Source organism: Gekko japonicus, unplaced genomic scaffold (genome assembly GCF_001447785.1).
Source record: "Gekko japonicus isolate JY-2015 unplaced genomic scaffold, Gekko_japonicus_V1.1 scaffold646, whole genome shotgun sequence".
NCBI lineage: Eukaryota > Metazoa > Chordata > Lepidosauria > Squamata > Gekkonidae > Gekko > Gekko japonicus.
In genome coordinates, this window is record NW_015165253.1 from 487314 (window position 1) to 502024 (window position 14711).

The window sequence follows — 14711 nt, forward strand, 5'->3', positions numbered from 1 at the left end:
AAAGAGTGTGCGTGTGTGATATGAGATCTCCCCACACACACACGAGTATCGCAGGCGGGTCTTAACCTCATTTACTGTTTTGCCTTCCTGAGTAATGAGCAAACACAAACCAGCTACTCCATAGATGCCCTAGTTTTAAATCTGAATTAGGTTTGATAAAACCAAAACTTCAAGATAACTTTTCATTCCAGTCTGTATTTCTCATAGGGAAGCTGTCATGGCTTCAATTCCCACCTAACAGCAAGCACTGCAGGCCACTGAACCAACGTGTGCTTAGTTAGAATCCATTTCCTTAGCCTTTCTGGATTTTCTGCAATATTGGCTGCTCTTGAAATTGTTTGTTTTTGACATAATATGGCATACTCCTAAACTTCATTAAAAAATAAAACACTAAAGATTATCTTTCCTTTGAGAAATGAGTGGTACAATTTTTTATTTGACTGCAAATTAGTCACCAATTATGCTCATCATCCAAGATCCCCACATTTATCAAGGGTCTGAAATATATAAATGCATCCTATTAATCACTTATAAGCCAGTTGATCAACTAAAAGTAATCTTTAGTTAGTTGCTTCTGATTAATTGCATGCAACAGCTGCCCCCTCTGCTTTGGAGAATTGCTTCATATTTTCCACACCAACTGCCCAGTGCTGCTCAATCATCTGTTGTGTGTGTATCAAAGGGCCACTTGCTTGTAGACAATATGAAGATTGCCTGAATAAGGCTCTTGTTCATTGTCTGCTAACTACTTGGAGTCTATTTTTTTGTGCCACTGAGAGGCTTTTATATGTCTCTCAGATTCTGTAACATTCATGAAATCCATGGCATAATGAGTTTGCAAACTATATCACTGCTGCTTGGACTTGCCACTCCTGTTGCAAGCTCATCCATTCTTCGACAGCAAACAATTAAGTGTGAAATCAGCCTGAGCAGCTGTTTTCAGCTAAGAACTTGTCTGCCCCTCCTACTGTGGCTGCTTCATCACAGCAGAAAGCAGGAGTCACAAGGTGCCTCATTCATAGAACCAGTGTGATTTTGTTACCCAAATTGGCTGTCTCTTAATTAGTGGTGGGAATTATCTTAAAGGAGACAAGCGAGAGGGGATAATGGGGATCTCCACTTATGTATACCAGGATTATTCCCATAGAGAACTCTCAGAATAAGCCAGTCAGATGTTCAACTGGTAAGGTTTTTATTGAAAAATAATAAGAGAGTAAAACACACAAAAAACCCACACTTAAAACACATTTGCAAGACAAGCTAAGAGAAGAATAGGGAGGAGCGGGGAGATAGAGTTTAGGAGAGGTGATATTTACCTATCTAGATGAAGAGGTCCATGGAGAGAGATGTGAAGTGGACAGGGCTTCAAAGAAGGTCCCACATGCAAGTGGGGGTGTGAGGTAGAAGCCTAACACACACACACACACACTGGAGATAAGTGTTTGTATTTCTGCCACTTTGATAATGTTGTTTTATGTATAGGTATTTATTGTCTTGTTTTAATTTATTTTAATCTGAGATTGGGGGACAAGTAGGCCCTGAGCCCTACTTGTAGGGAAGGGTGGCCTAGTAAATCTAACTTAATAAATAAATAAATTGTATTTATAGGGGAAATGTTCCCTGAGGCACTATGATGGGTTTGCCCCAGAAACAATACCTTGATGTGTTTACTGGAATTTTCCCAGAGACTTGGACAAAGCTTGATGATTCTCCCAGAGGGAGATCAAAGAGTTTGAGCAGTGTTTGATGGCTCACCGGAGGATGGGATAAGGGTGTTAATATTCATTGATGACCCCTGATGTACAGGATGGGAGAAACTTCCAGGTGTTATGGATATGCTAACAAGGGTAAATGTGCAAAAGAGGGGAGCAGGATTAGGGATGAAAGAGGTTCATTCGAGGTGAGGTGCTGTTTTCCTGAGAAACCCACTTTAAGGTGGAAGACAGTTATTTGCAAGTCAGTCTCTTGATTCACTTCCAAATAGTTTCCCAGGCTGGTCTTTTGACTGGCATTCCCTTTGGGGTCCTTTCTGGGCCAGGCAGTCTTGTTGGTACTTATTATATACACAACAGGGACCCGCGATACTCGCAGGGGGGAGAAGAGCTCTGTCTCCTCCATCCCCCCCTGCTCGATCTCCCCGAGGAGGCGGCGGCGGCGGCGAGGCCAGTCCTTTCCCCCCCCTTTGCCGGGCTCGGCGGCGGCGCCGGTCCTCCCCCTGCCCACCCGGCTCCGAGGCGGCGGCGGCGGCGGAGAGGCCGGTCCTCCCCTCCTTTGCTGGCTTGGCGGCAGCGGCAGCGGCACTGGTCCTCCCCCCGCCCGCCCGGTCCCGAGGCGGCGGCAGCGAGATTGGTCCTCCCCCCCCTTTGCCGGGCTTGGCGGTGGCGGCAGCGAGGTCAGCTACAGAGCGTTCCATGCGCATGTGCACGGAATGCTCTTGCACTTTCGGGGAGATTTAAACATCCCCCCCGAAATTTTTTTCTACTTTTAGCATTTTTGTGCACACGTGGGGACTGGCCCACATGTGCACAAACCTCCCCCTCCCCCCCAAGTGCCCCCGGAGCGCTGATTTAGCGATCCGCACTCCGGGTGCAACTTGGCTATTAGATATATAGATTATATTATATGAAGGATGTTTGAGGTTCTTTTCTCTCTGGCTGCCAACTACCCATCTGTGGGAGGGGTCTGACTGCTAACAATTTGGCAATGCCCAGTACCAACCAGACATGCTGCGAATTTTGACATGATCATCAGGTGAACTTGACTTGGTCAAACTCCCTCAATGATATACAAGGCAACCTACTGATCATGACATCTTGATCTTCTCCTGATATCCCTGCTGAATAGCTCTGCATCAGTGCAGTAGGTTTTTGTGCTACAGGGTCAAGATGTTGCATCTTATGGTTGTTTAGCGCAGTCTGAGAATTAAATCTGGTATCCCCTAGGGCAAGACTGGGTATGTAACTGGCCAGGCCTGCTTACTAGCTAGAGTACTTGTTTGAACAATGCTTACTTTGTTTCCAGAACTGTGTTAGTCCTGTACAGTAGACCCTTGCCATTCTCAGAGGATCCATTCCTGTATATGTTGTGTGTCTCCTTTCCGAGTTGCCAGATTCCAGGTAAAAAAGGTAAAGGTAAAGGTTCCCTTGCTCGAAAGCCAGTCGAGCGACTCTAGGGTTGCAGTGCTCATCCCCGTTTCAAAGCCGAAGAGCCAGCGCTGTCCGCAGACGTTTCCGTGGTCATGTGGCCGGCATGACTAACCACCAAGGCGCACGGAACGCTGTTACCTTCCCACCGAAGTGGTCCCTATTTATCTACTTGCAATTTCTTGCTTTCGAACTGCTAAGTTGGCAGGAGCTGGAACTAGAGACAGGAGCTCACCCCGTCTTGCGGCACCCGGGTCTTGAACTGCTGAACTACTGACCTTCCACAGCCTGCAGTTCTTGCCATTCTCAGAAGATCCATTCCTGTATATGTTGTGTGTCTCCTTTCCGAGTTGCCAGATTCAAGGTCCTGGTGGGGAAACTGCCGCTGGCACTCCCTGTTCCTCCATGAGGAGGATGGTGGGCAAAGGAGCAGCAGTGGGGAAGATGGGGGACAGCAGCAGCACTGCACAATTCTGTGATGTCACTTTTGGCTAGGAACCCAGAAGTTATGTTACCATTTGGAATTTCCCCAGTCTCTATTATTTTAACCACACAGTTTCAGGTAAACCCTAGAGTACTGCTATTAAGAAGGAAAAAATGGCATATTTCCAAAGTGCACCATAAAGAAAGTTATCTGTGACTCACGTTTGTATTAAGACACTTTCAACATGGCCCTATGTACCAACAAGTCCCACTGGGCTCAGAGACTTATTTTCTAGTGAGTGTGCTCTGGATTTCATCCTTAGATTGTTTGCAGCAAGAAGACTGCCATCTGGAAACGAAGGACACAGATCGCATCATTCCCCATTCCAAGGTTAGTGTTCTGATGGACCAAAATTTTAGTCTCCTTGGTTCTTCTTTTGTTCTTACCTGGTTATGCCATTTCAAAAGATATTGTAGAACTGCTAAAGGCGCAAAAAGGGCAACAGCTTCTTTCTGGAGGGAAAGCCAAGAAATTCAGGTCTGTTCAGTTTAGAAAAAGACAACTGGGGACGGAAATACAGATTTATAAAATTATGCAAAATACGTCTCAAGTGGATCAATAAGAACTCTGTCTTCCAAAATATTAGAATTCATGCAAAAGATAGGCAGTAGATTCAGGACAGACAAAAAGGAAACCCTTCTTCACAAAGTGTTTAATTATTAAGGAACTTCCTGGCACAAATGTAGTGACCTTAATTAGCCTAAATGGCTTTCAAAGGGAACTAGAACAAGTCATGAAAAATAGCTCTAACCAGGGCTATTTTGGGGCAGGAACGCACAGGAACTGAGTTCCGGCTGGCTCCCAAGTTGGCCACGCCCAGCAGGAACACATTAGCATAATAGACCACACTCAACAGCAGAAGCTCATTAGGATTGGCTACATTTAGGGGTGTGTGGCCTAACATGCAAAAAGCCCTGGGTTTTGACAACAAACAAGATAAAGAGAATAAGAAGCAAAAGGTAGGTGTGGCTGGATGACCACGCTTCAGGTAACATGGGGGTGTGGCCTAATATGAGAATGAGCTGTGCTGTCAGGGTGTGGCCTAATATGCTAATGAGTTCCTGCTGTTGGGTATGGCCTATTATGCTAATGAGTTCCTGCTGGGCTTTTTCTACAAAAAAACCCCTGGCTCTAACAAACGTTATTAGTCATAGTGGCTAAATGAAACCTCCATCCTGGTAGGCACCAGTAGGAGAAGAATGCTGCTCTCACCTGCTTCTTAAGACCTTCCTGGAGGCATCTGGTTGGCCAGAATGGGAAACAGGGTGGTGTACTAGTTGAACCCTTGGCATGACCCAGTAAGGCTTTCCTTATATTCTTTTATTTTTATCCATGATGCTGGTCAAATGGATTCCATACCCACACTATGGAAGGGAATTCCAGCTATTTCCAACAATGTCTGTACACACACCGTCTTCTGTCAGCTGTTTGCAAAACTTCATTATCTTAAGAAATAATACTGCCGGGCATTCTAGGAAGAAATATTTTAAATTGCTTGACTGAAAATGAAGACCTTATTGTGACCTAACAAACACTCTTTTATTCAGAGAAGCAGCATGAGCTGCTTGCTTTTGTAGCATATTACTTCCATGATGAAAGGTATATCTGTAGCTTTATGACAACCAATAGAAAAGCAGGCACCTGATGAGACATTCTTCACTCAAAATGGCCATTGGCTCTATAAAGCAACAAGATGATGACGGCTGTAATCCTCTGCCCACCAGCTTGACAGTAAGTCCTATTGAATTTACTAGGACTTATGTCCAAGTAAACATACGTACAATTAAGTCTTATATCTCCCAGTCACCCATATTCTTCATTCAAACAACCGGTCTTCCTATAAGCTGCGTGACATTGTCAGCAAATTTAGAAATGAGCCAACTTTACCCAGTAAGATTATGCCAACATAACCTTACAATCAGCAAATTACATGCAGTGAGTTAATTGGAGATAATTTGTGGAGATAATTAAGAAAGGAGAAGGAAAAGGTGTTAACTGAAATACCACTTTCACAAAAATGCTTAGTTTACCTATGCTGAAGTAACCTCAATATTCTTATGATTCTTCTCACTACCAACACTGGTGTATTCCCATAAGATTAAACTCAACGAGTGCATGTGTTCAGAGCACTGTATGCCATTATTTCTATTTTTAGAGTAATGGTCTTCATTTCCAATGAAAAGAGAGTACTTTCACACAATAAGCAAAATTGCAGAATCTTATGCATGACAGGATCTGCACATTACTGGCTGGCTCTGGGTAACAAGCTGGCATACGATTCTCATGTATTTTCCATATGTTGCTATGGGCAAGAAACAGTCATGGCTGGGTATCTAGCAATAACTGCCAGATGTAACCAACTACTGGGTGCTGTTAGGTGCAAACAAATGCATTATGACATAGCATCCTTTAAAAATGTTTGTTAAGGATATGGTTAAAACCTGAAAAATAATAAAGAATCGGGGGGGGGGACCCACAAGAACTCTTATTCCCTCTCCTCTACTATTTCTTCTTCCCTTTCTCTGAAAGCCCCTTTAGCTTCTCCCCTTTCCCTGTTCCCTGATAGGTAGGGAAAATATGGCAACACAAATGACATCTACTAGGTCTATCTTCTATTGCTTCCATATAGCTTTTGTTAAGTTATTCATTGCACTTATCCTTAAAACAATGTCATGATAAAGCAAAAAATTACCATTAATATATTTTTTAAAAATGTAATCATATGGTTCAGTCATGTGAACCCACCTAAGGAAGGATAGGCAATTGGTCATGACTGACAGGTAACTCACATGAAGATCAGCTACAGATTAGAGAACTGAGTAGAATTCCCCCCTCCCCAGTTTCAATTCCAAAGCAGCCCTGAAGGAGGAATTGTAGTACAGCAGGGTACAAAACGTTCATCTGCAATGGCTAGTCAGTGATATCTTTTCCCCCCACTTCCAGGATGCCTGAATGCCTTTACTTATGTTCACATTAGTCATAGATCAGCTGAAAGGAACTGAATGATCAGCTTCCTTCCCATTGGATGATACGGACGTGTTCTAAGTCACATAGACCCTTTCGTCAGGTCCCTTCTTTTCATCTTAAAATGGATAATTCTTTCACTTAACTAGATTTGTATTGGTGGAAGTGTGAGCAGTTAGTAGTATAAATAGATTGCCTCACTACTTTCTTCTGAGGTTCTTTCAAGTCCCAACTAATATAAGCTGTCAGTGTTTTATGAGATCATAGCCTTAGTTGTACAAAAGGCTTCTCCTTATAATTTAAAATGAACTTTTGAATATATTTTATGTCACTGTGAGAGAAGCTATTACTTTAAATACAACATAACATTTTACAGCTCAGGTTAAATATTCATTTAAATAGGATTGCCATCAGTTTGATTTGCAGCAAATACCAGGTAATGGTATTTATTTCTGTACCATGAAAAGCTTCAACTGCCCATTTCCATGCATGAAGCCTTTATTACAGGGACAGGTTGGGTGATTTCTCATGATGCTTTGAATCGCAGTGAGCCCTTTGTTTTCGCCGATGTATCTGTTCAGTTTCTCACGATTTGAATCGGGGCCAGGTTTTGCATCGGCGTTTGTGCCTATTAGCCCCGCATTTGAGCAATCCTCTAATTCCCGGATTTTCATTTTGCCTCGAAGTTACTGTAGCCCTCCCCCTCCCTCCTCCACAGTTTCTCCACGCCCCCTTTGGTCTGGGTCTGGGATCTTCCTGTAGGAGCGCACACGCTGGTCACACATTTAACATTTAATGGTATGCATGTGGAGTCTGGCAAGCGGGGAGAACTACTGTGCGCACATGAGCAGAGCTTCCCCAATCTTCCCCCTTTTAAAAAAAATGGTGTCGTCATAACGATACATTGTGGTAGTGAAATGGACGCTGGTCACACATTTAACATTTAATGGCATGCATGTGGAGTCTGGCGAGCGGGGAGTAGGGCAAACCCCGGGGTGACTTTTAAAAAGGTGAATTGTTTTTACATTTACACAGCACAGCGTTTAATGGCATGTGGGAGACTGCCGTGGGGACTGCCGTGGTGGTGGGGGGATTTCAAAGGTAAGCGCTAGCGTGAGAGCATCTCACTGTTCAGGTAAGGGAGGAGCTTTCACTGGCTTTTTCTACACGGGGGGACACCAAAGGCTTCTTAGGACATACAATCCATGTAGCTCCCCTTCACATTCTAAGAGGGGAGGGACCTTTTCCATAGAAAATTAAACTTGTGAGAACTAATGTGCCTTCCCCCACCTACTGTCCTCACTCTGCTGCTAGGAGTATTTTCTTTTCCCCCAGTCCAGCACCAATGTCAGAATGGAGCAGACTGTGGAAAGGGAAGCAGTATCTGTCCTCAAAAGTGTGATTCCTGGAGGCAGGTGTGTGTGGGGGGTGGTGGTTCTGACAGCAGCAAGTTTGGTGGTTTGAGATTTAAATTGTGTGCTGCTCCGTTCCCCATCACATTATCTCCATCTACCGAGGAAGAGGGTGGGAGGGAATGATTCCAGGACTCCATTATTCTTTGTTCACCGGGAAACAAAGGACATCACTTCACTGTCGGGAGAGGGGCGTCATCAAGGTGGGAGTACTTGCTCTCACCCAATCAATGCGTTCCTGCAAACCCTGCTGTCCAATCATTTTGAATACTCTGTGGCGGGAATTGGTGACTGCGAAGGGAGAACAGATTGCATTGTGGGGTGAAGGACTTAGGACACCATTATCCAGAGGTTCTTCAACTGAACAGTTGTGTCCAAGCGTCCTTCTGTTGTCCAGCGATGAAAAGGAGACTTCAGATCTGATTCGCAAGACAAAAGAACAGACAGCATATCTCCTCGTGTTTCCACAGGAAGGGGTGAGTGAATCATCGTTTAATGGGGGGGTTAGGTGGACATGCACAGCCAACTGCACCGGTGGTCTCTCCAGGGGAAGTGGGGTGGCAGGGGGGGGGCAGAGGATTTGGAGGGCTGCTAAACCATCTGCCGCTGGGACGGAGTATGTTTCCCCCAACCACAAGCCCCGCTTGTCCCCGTCATGATTTCTAAAGGGTGAATCTGAAAGCGGGGGGGGGGGAAGGACGAAGAGGAGATCTCCAGCATCACCGCAAAAGAACCCCCCCTTCACTCCCCCCCCGTAAAGTGCACTGACTTCTTTGCTCTCTAGTTCTGGGGCTACAATCAGAATAAAAGGGATGGGGGGGGAACGCATCTTCTGCTTTTCTGTGCACTTACTCGGAAGGGAGTCCCGCATCGTCGCCTGGAGCTTTACTCCCGAGTAAAACTGTGGGCAGCCTCTCCGCTAGGGCGCAAGGAAAAGGCAGGGACTTTTCTTACAAAATATTTTTTAAATCCCCGTGGAGGGTGGTGGTGGAGAAGTTTGCAAAGAAGTTAAAGGGGGGTGGGGAATTCACAAAGGAACAATAACGTGGAGCGGGAGAGAGAGAAAACAGTGCTTGGGAGGAGGGAAAAGATCACGGTCCTGGTTCTTTGTGGCTTGCAGGGTGCTTTTGGCGGGGGACCGAGATCTTTCTTGACCCAAGATGGGGAGGAAAAAGATCAGCACCTGAGAGCTTCACAATAATATAAGAAATGAGCAAGTACGCAACCCTGCTTCATGCCTCTAGCCACGGGAATGCTTTCAGTCAGGGATCCTGTAATACCCACTCTTATTTTAGATGAGGTATTAGTGTATAATTCCCTGATCAGGTACAGGAGATATTTGTCGATATTAGTATTTGCCAGCTTAATCCAGAGCCTGCCTCTGTCTATTGAATCAAAAGCTGTGGCAAGGTCTACAAAGACTGCATAAAGATGTTTAGTAGGACCCTTTACACTATTAATGGCCAGGCAATACAATGTCTGACAATGATTGATGGTGCTTTGGCCCTTCAGAAAGCCGGCTTGTTCTGGAAAGATAATCTGATTATCAGCTTCCCAATCCTTTAGTTTTCTCAATAAAAATTTGCTGTAAATTTTGGAGGCTATGTCCAGTAAGCTGACAAGGCGATAATTATGGGGATCTGATTTACTACCCTTTTTAAATATTGGCACAACAATTCTCTGTTTCCACCCAATAGGGAATGAACACGAAGAGTTTATCTGAGTGAACACCTTTGCTAATATTGGGGCCCACCAGTCAGATAATTGCTTAAAAAGCTCCGGGGGAATCATGTCCTCTCCAGGTGCCCTCCCGTTTGGAAGTGAATCAGTAAGGCTTTTGAACTCAGCAATTGTGACTGGGGGCCACTGAGGTATATCTGGAGAGCTGAGCTGTAGAGTTATTTGGCAGACATTGATAGGTTCATTAATAGTATTGCCAAAGACCTGGGTAAAATGTATTTTCTGTTCAGGAATCATCAGCGGCTGCCTGTGGCACTTCAAGTGGTACCCTATTTTTTTTGCCCAGGCCACTTGGCAACCCTTCTATTAAATATGACATTTTAGACTATTCATTGATTTTTTAAAAATCCCAAAATTTGTAGAACCTCACTAAAGAAAGTTAATGAAAGAAAAAAAAGCATTTAGTTTTAACAAACAGAATCATTACAATTCCTTTTGTCTTGAAAGGCTCCTATTAACTGCCTAAGTATAAGACTGATTTCATTATAGGAATCTGTGTTCCTTTTGTCCCCAAACTGAACTCAGAATGTGGAATAAAACTGTGCAGAGACACTGCGGGGAATGGCAATTCAATACTAGTACAAAGTAGGCTAGGCTATTCAATACTAGTACAAAGTAGGCTAGGCTATACTACTTTATTGTAAAAAGGTAAAGGTAAAGGTTCCCTTGCTTGAAAGCCAGTCGAATCTAACTCTAGGGTTGCGGTGCTCATCTACGTTTCAAAGCCGAAGAGCCAGCGCTGTCCGAAGATGTTTCCGTGGTCATGTGGCCGGCATGACTAAACACCAAGGCGCATGGAACGCTGTTACCTTCCCACTGAAGTGGTACCTATTTATCTACTTGCAATTTCTTGCTTTCGAACTGCTAGGTTGGCAGGAGCTGGAACTAGAGACGGGAGCTCACTCCGTCATGCAGGACACTCGGGTCTCGAAATAATACTATTGTATTATTACCTAATGTTTACATTTTTCAGCATAGGAACCATACAACAGAAGCCAGCAACACCTCCAAATCATAACCCCCACAAAAAAAGAAGATGTTAATGTGTGCATGTGCACTTTGTGCTAGTGAAAGAGGCCCACTCTTTCTTCCATGTGTCTGTGTCGGGAATCTGCATCCCCACAGCTCCTTTCCATGGAAGTCATATTTCTTATCCAGTCACTGAAAACAGAAGCCCATTCATACTGTACCGCTGCTGTAGGATAAACAAAATCTGCTATTAAATCACAGAGAGAGCTGATAAATTTATTAAATGATTTCATTAAAAAGTAAGGGCTCAAAACATACAAAAACTGCTTTGACCCATGAGGCTTTCTCCTCATTCTCTGCCCTCTTTGAATAGTAAAACTCTCTCCAAGAAAATTCAGCCTCTGTGGAGAAATTAAACGTTTTGGTGCATTGTTTCCTGTCCTGCCAGGGAGTTGTCCCCCTGCTTGTTTTTACCCCCACTGTGCCATCACTGAGATCTTTGAACAGTTAAATTTTGCAAAAATGGGGGGGGGAGGCAGTTACTACTGGGAGGCAGCAGGCTATGCCTCTGGACTGTGCCATTTGCAGTGGTCCCAGGAATGGAACTCTGGGGAATTACCGGGATCTAGTCTAATACAAAACCTATGTCAACCTACAGAAATTAGGGTTGTCAGGTCCCTCCTAGAAACTGGTGAGGGATAGGGGAGACTTACCAGGAGAGCCCAGCCAATGTTGCAGAGATGGGTCTATCTCACTTCCAACATAACCTGGAAGTGATGTCATCACACAGTGCCATCGGGGTGATGCTCTGGCATTTGGGCAAAAAATCTATGGTAAATTTGGCTTCTACCATAGTATTTCAGCCCAAATACCAGAGTGTCACCTCGATGTCACCGACGTGATGACTAGGGATGTGCAATTTTTTTAAATCAGTATTTTTTTGTTTGGGTCTATTGGACCCAATTTTTTTTCTAACAAATCCCAGATCCCAATTCTGTGGTGTCCATGGTATTCGGATCTGGGATTTTTTGGAAATCCTAATTTTTTCCAGGTCTAATAGACCCAAGAAGAAAAATACTGATAAAGTCAGCCTAATCCTGGGGCTGGTTTGGCTTCTCCTACAGCCAGGGCCGGCTCACTCACTAGGTGTGGTAAGAAATTTTAGAAATATAGGAGGTTTGGGTTTAAAACTGAACCTAATAGCTTATGAAATCCATATATCTGTCTCTGTCTTTGCTAGCAAAACAGCAAGGAGGCTTGGCCTGCTTCAATGAACCAAACCATAATTCTTTGCCAGCCCTTTGTTCCAAGCAAATCTCTTTCATGGTCACACATGCAAAGGTTCACACATTCCATTCCCAGGATCCGAATCAATGTACATTTCCATAGGTGTGAGACCCAAAATTTCCTAGGCAATAAACTGCAGCTGGCCAGGAAGGCCATTTGAGGAGTGACAGACTTCAATCCAAAGACAAACTAACTTCCTGAGATACAGAGATTTCACACTCCCCACTTTTATCTCAGAGATAACACCAAAGGACAGTTTATTTCCCATGTGGGAACACCAGGAGAAAACAATGATGATTGATCCTGTAAAATGTGAACTTTTGTTGTGTGAGACGCAAGGAAGCAATCTCCTGTAAAACTCCAAAATGTTAATTTACAACTGTAATCTAATTATTGAGGGACCTCTTTGATCATTTGGTATAAATACTGGTCAGCCCGAAAGGCCTTTCGTTTTCTGCATGCTTTGGGTGGGATACTTTGCTTGCATGTTCATTTTCTGTGTATTCACTACCTGCATTTAGGAAATAGAAGTGTACTGTGTTGGCAAGCTGGCATAGCGTCTTGCTGGCCACCTTGTCAGGTAAACTTGTGAATGTTTGCCTCTTAAATAAAGATAAGTTTTATTGGAAGAAGAGACCCTTGCTTGAGTGTCTCTGCCAGCCTTTAGTGGTTTCCAAACTTGCACCATTCGCCTTTGGTAAGGAGGCAACACTCAGGGGACACACGAACCATGAGAGTGTGGGTGCCACGGGTAAAAGTGCATTTACAGACACGTGCAGTTCACACATTTTCTCTCAACACTAGGCAAACTAGGCATTCGCCTAGAGCGCGGGCCGACCCTTAGGGGTGCCAAACAAAACCCGGTGCCCCCCATCAAAGCCCCCCCAGCCCCTGCCAAAAGGACGTGGAGGGGTGCAGTGGAGCCAAAAAGAGGGCGGGCAGAGAGGCAGGGGGGGAGAGGAGCTCTGACAGGACTTTCAAACAGCCCCATTCCTTTCCGCTGCCTCGGGTAGCCAAAGGCGAGCTGAAGCGTGACAGGCAGAGAAAAGGACAAAAAGAGAAGCACTCCTGCTCTGCCCCGCCCACAATCTTCTTCCCTCCCCCAGTCCCACTCTCGTCTCTCTCTTGCACAGAAGCAGGGAAGGAAGGGAGAGTGGGTGGACAAGCGAGAGGAGGGTTGGAGTGGAAAGCGGCAGCCGGCAGCACCCAGAGGGCACCCCTTTCTTTCTCTCCATCCAGAGGCTTGGGACTGGGGCCCCCCTAGCGCTCCTCCACATCTGCTGTGCACGGGCTTCACTCCGGATTGTGGGGCCAGCCAGGCAGGCACAGGCGCACGCACGCGCACACACATACACACACTTTTCTCTCCTCGCCTCTTGCTCTCGCTCTCCCCGCCCCAGCAGCCTCTCTCCTCCTCCTCCCCCCCAGCCCAGATGCAGGAATGTGGTGTGGCGGCGGCCCCTCAGCGGTGGCGGCTCGGCCGATTCTGGTAGTTTTGGCACTTCTCTGCCCGTGCTGCAGCCGCCCTGCAGCCCCAAGTCCCAAGGGCTCCAGACCAGAGGGGCTCCTGCCCCTCTCAGCTGTCCTGCGAAGCAGCCCTCAAGAGCTGAGCGGAACTTCCCCCGTGGCTCCTGCCACTGGGCATCGTGACCTCTAAGATCGTCGAGGCCAGGGGGAAGGGGGCGGCCAGCTGGGAGGTTTCCAGGCCTCACCAGGAGGTTGGCATCTGCACCTCACCTAGGGTGCAGAAACACCTTGGGCCGGCCCTGCCTGCAACATAGTTTAAATCGCGCTGCAGGAGAAGCTGGCCCCAGGATCTGTATGGCACAGGGAGGTCTCTCTCCACTGCACACAGATCCTGGCTGGATGATTCCTCCTGCAGTGCGGTTTAAACCACACTGCAGCAGAAGCTGACCCCAGGATTTGTGTGCTACTGAGAGGTCTCTCCCCACTGCACACAGACCTGGCTGGAGAAAAGAGCAAGAGTCCAGTAGCAACTTAAAGACTGACAAAATATGTGGCAGGGTACGAGCTTTCGTGAGTCAATGCTCACTTCTTCAGATCAGTGACTCATAGAGCCATGACTCATGAAAGCTCATACCCTGCCACATGTTTTGTTAGTCCTTAAGGTGCTACTGGACTCTTGTTCTTTTCTACTGCTATGGGCAGACTAACATGGCTTCTATCTAGACCTGGCTGGGATGGCTTCTCCTGCAGCCCCCAGGATCTGCAGTGCTGTGTCTAGCAGATTGCTCCCTGCAGCACAGCAGATTCCGGGGCTGGTTTTTCTGCAGCCCAGTTTAAACCGGGCTGCATGAGAAGCTGGCCCCAAGCCAAGCCAGCAGGAACAGTCTGCTCCCATCCAGCACAGCTGATCCTTGGGCTGTCTTCTGCAGTCCTTTTAAACTTTAAAGGGACTGCAGTAGAAGCCTGACAAACAGCAGTCTGTTCCTGCCTCTTCACTGTTTTTGGATATACTGGTAATTTCTGAAGGTATCTGGGATTTTCTCCAGATTTTTTTTTTGTTTCCCCGAAAAAATCTAGATACATTTGGGATGCCAAAATATACCCCAAAAATACCAATAAGGTATTTTGGGGGATATTTTTGGCTTGGGTAGATCCAAATGCACACCCCTAGACTAGTGATGGCATCACTTCCTCACACCAGAGGTGATGTAGACACATCTCTGTAACGCTGACTGGGACTCGCTC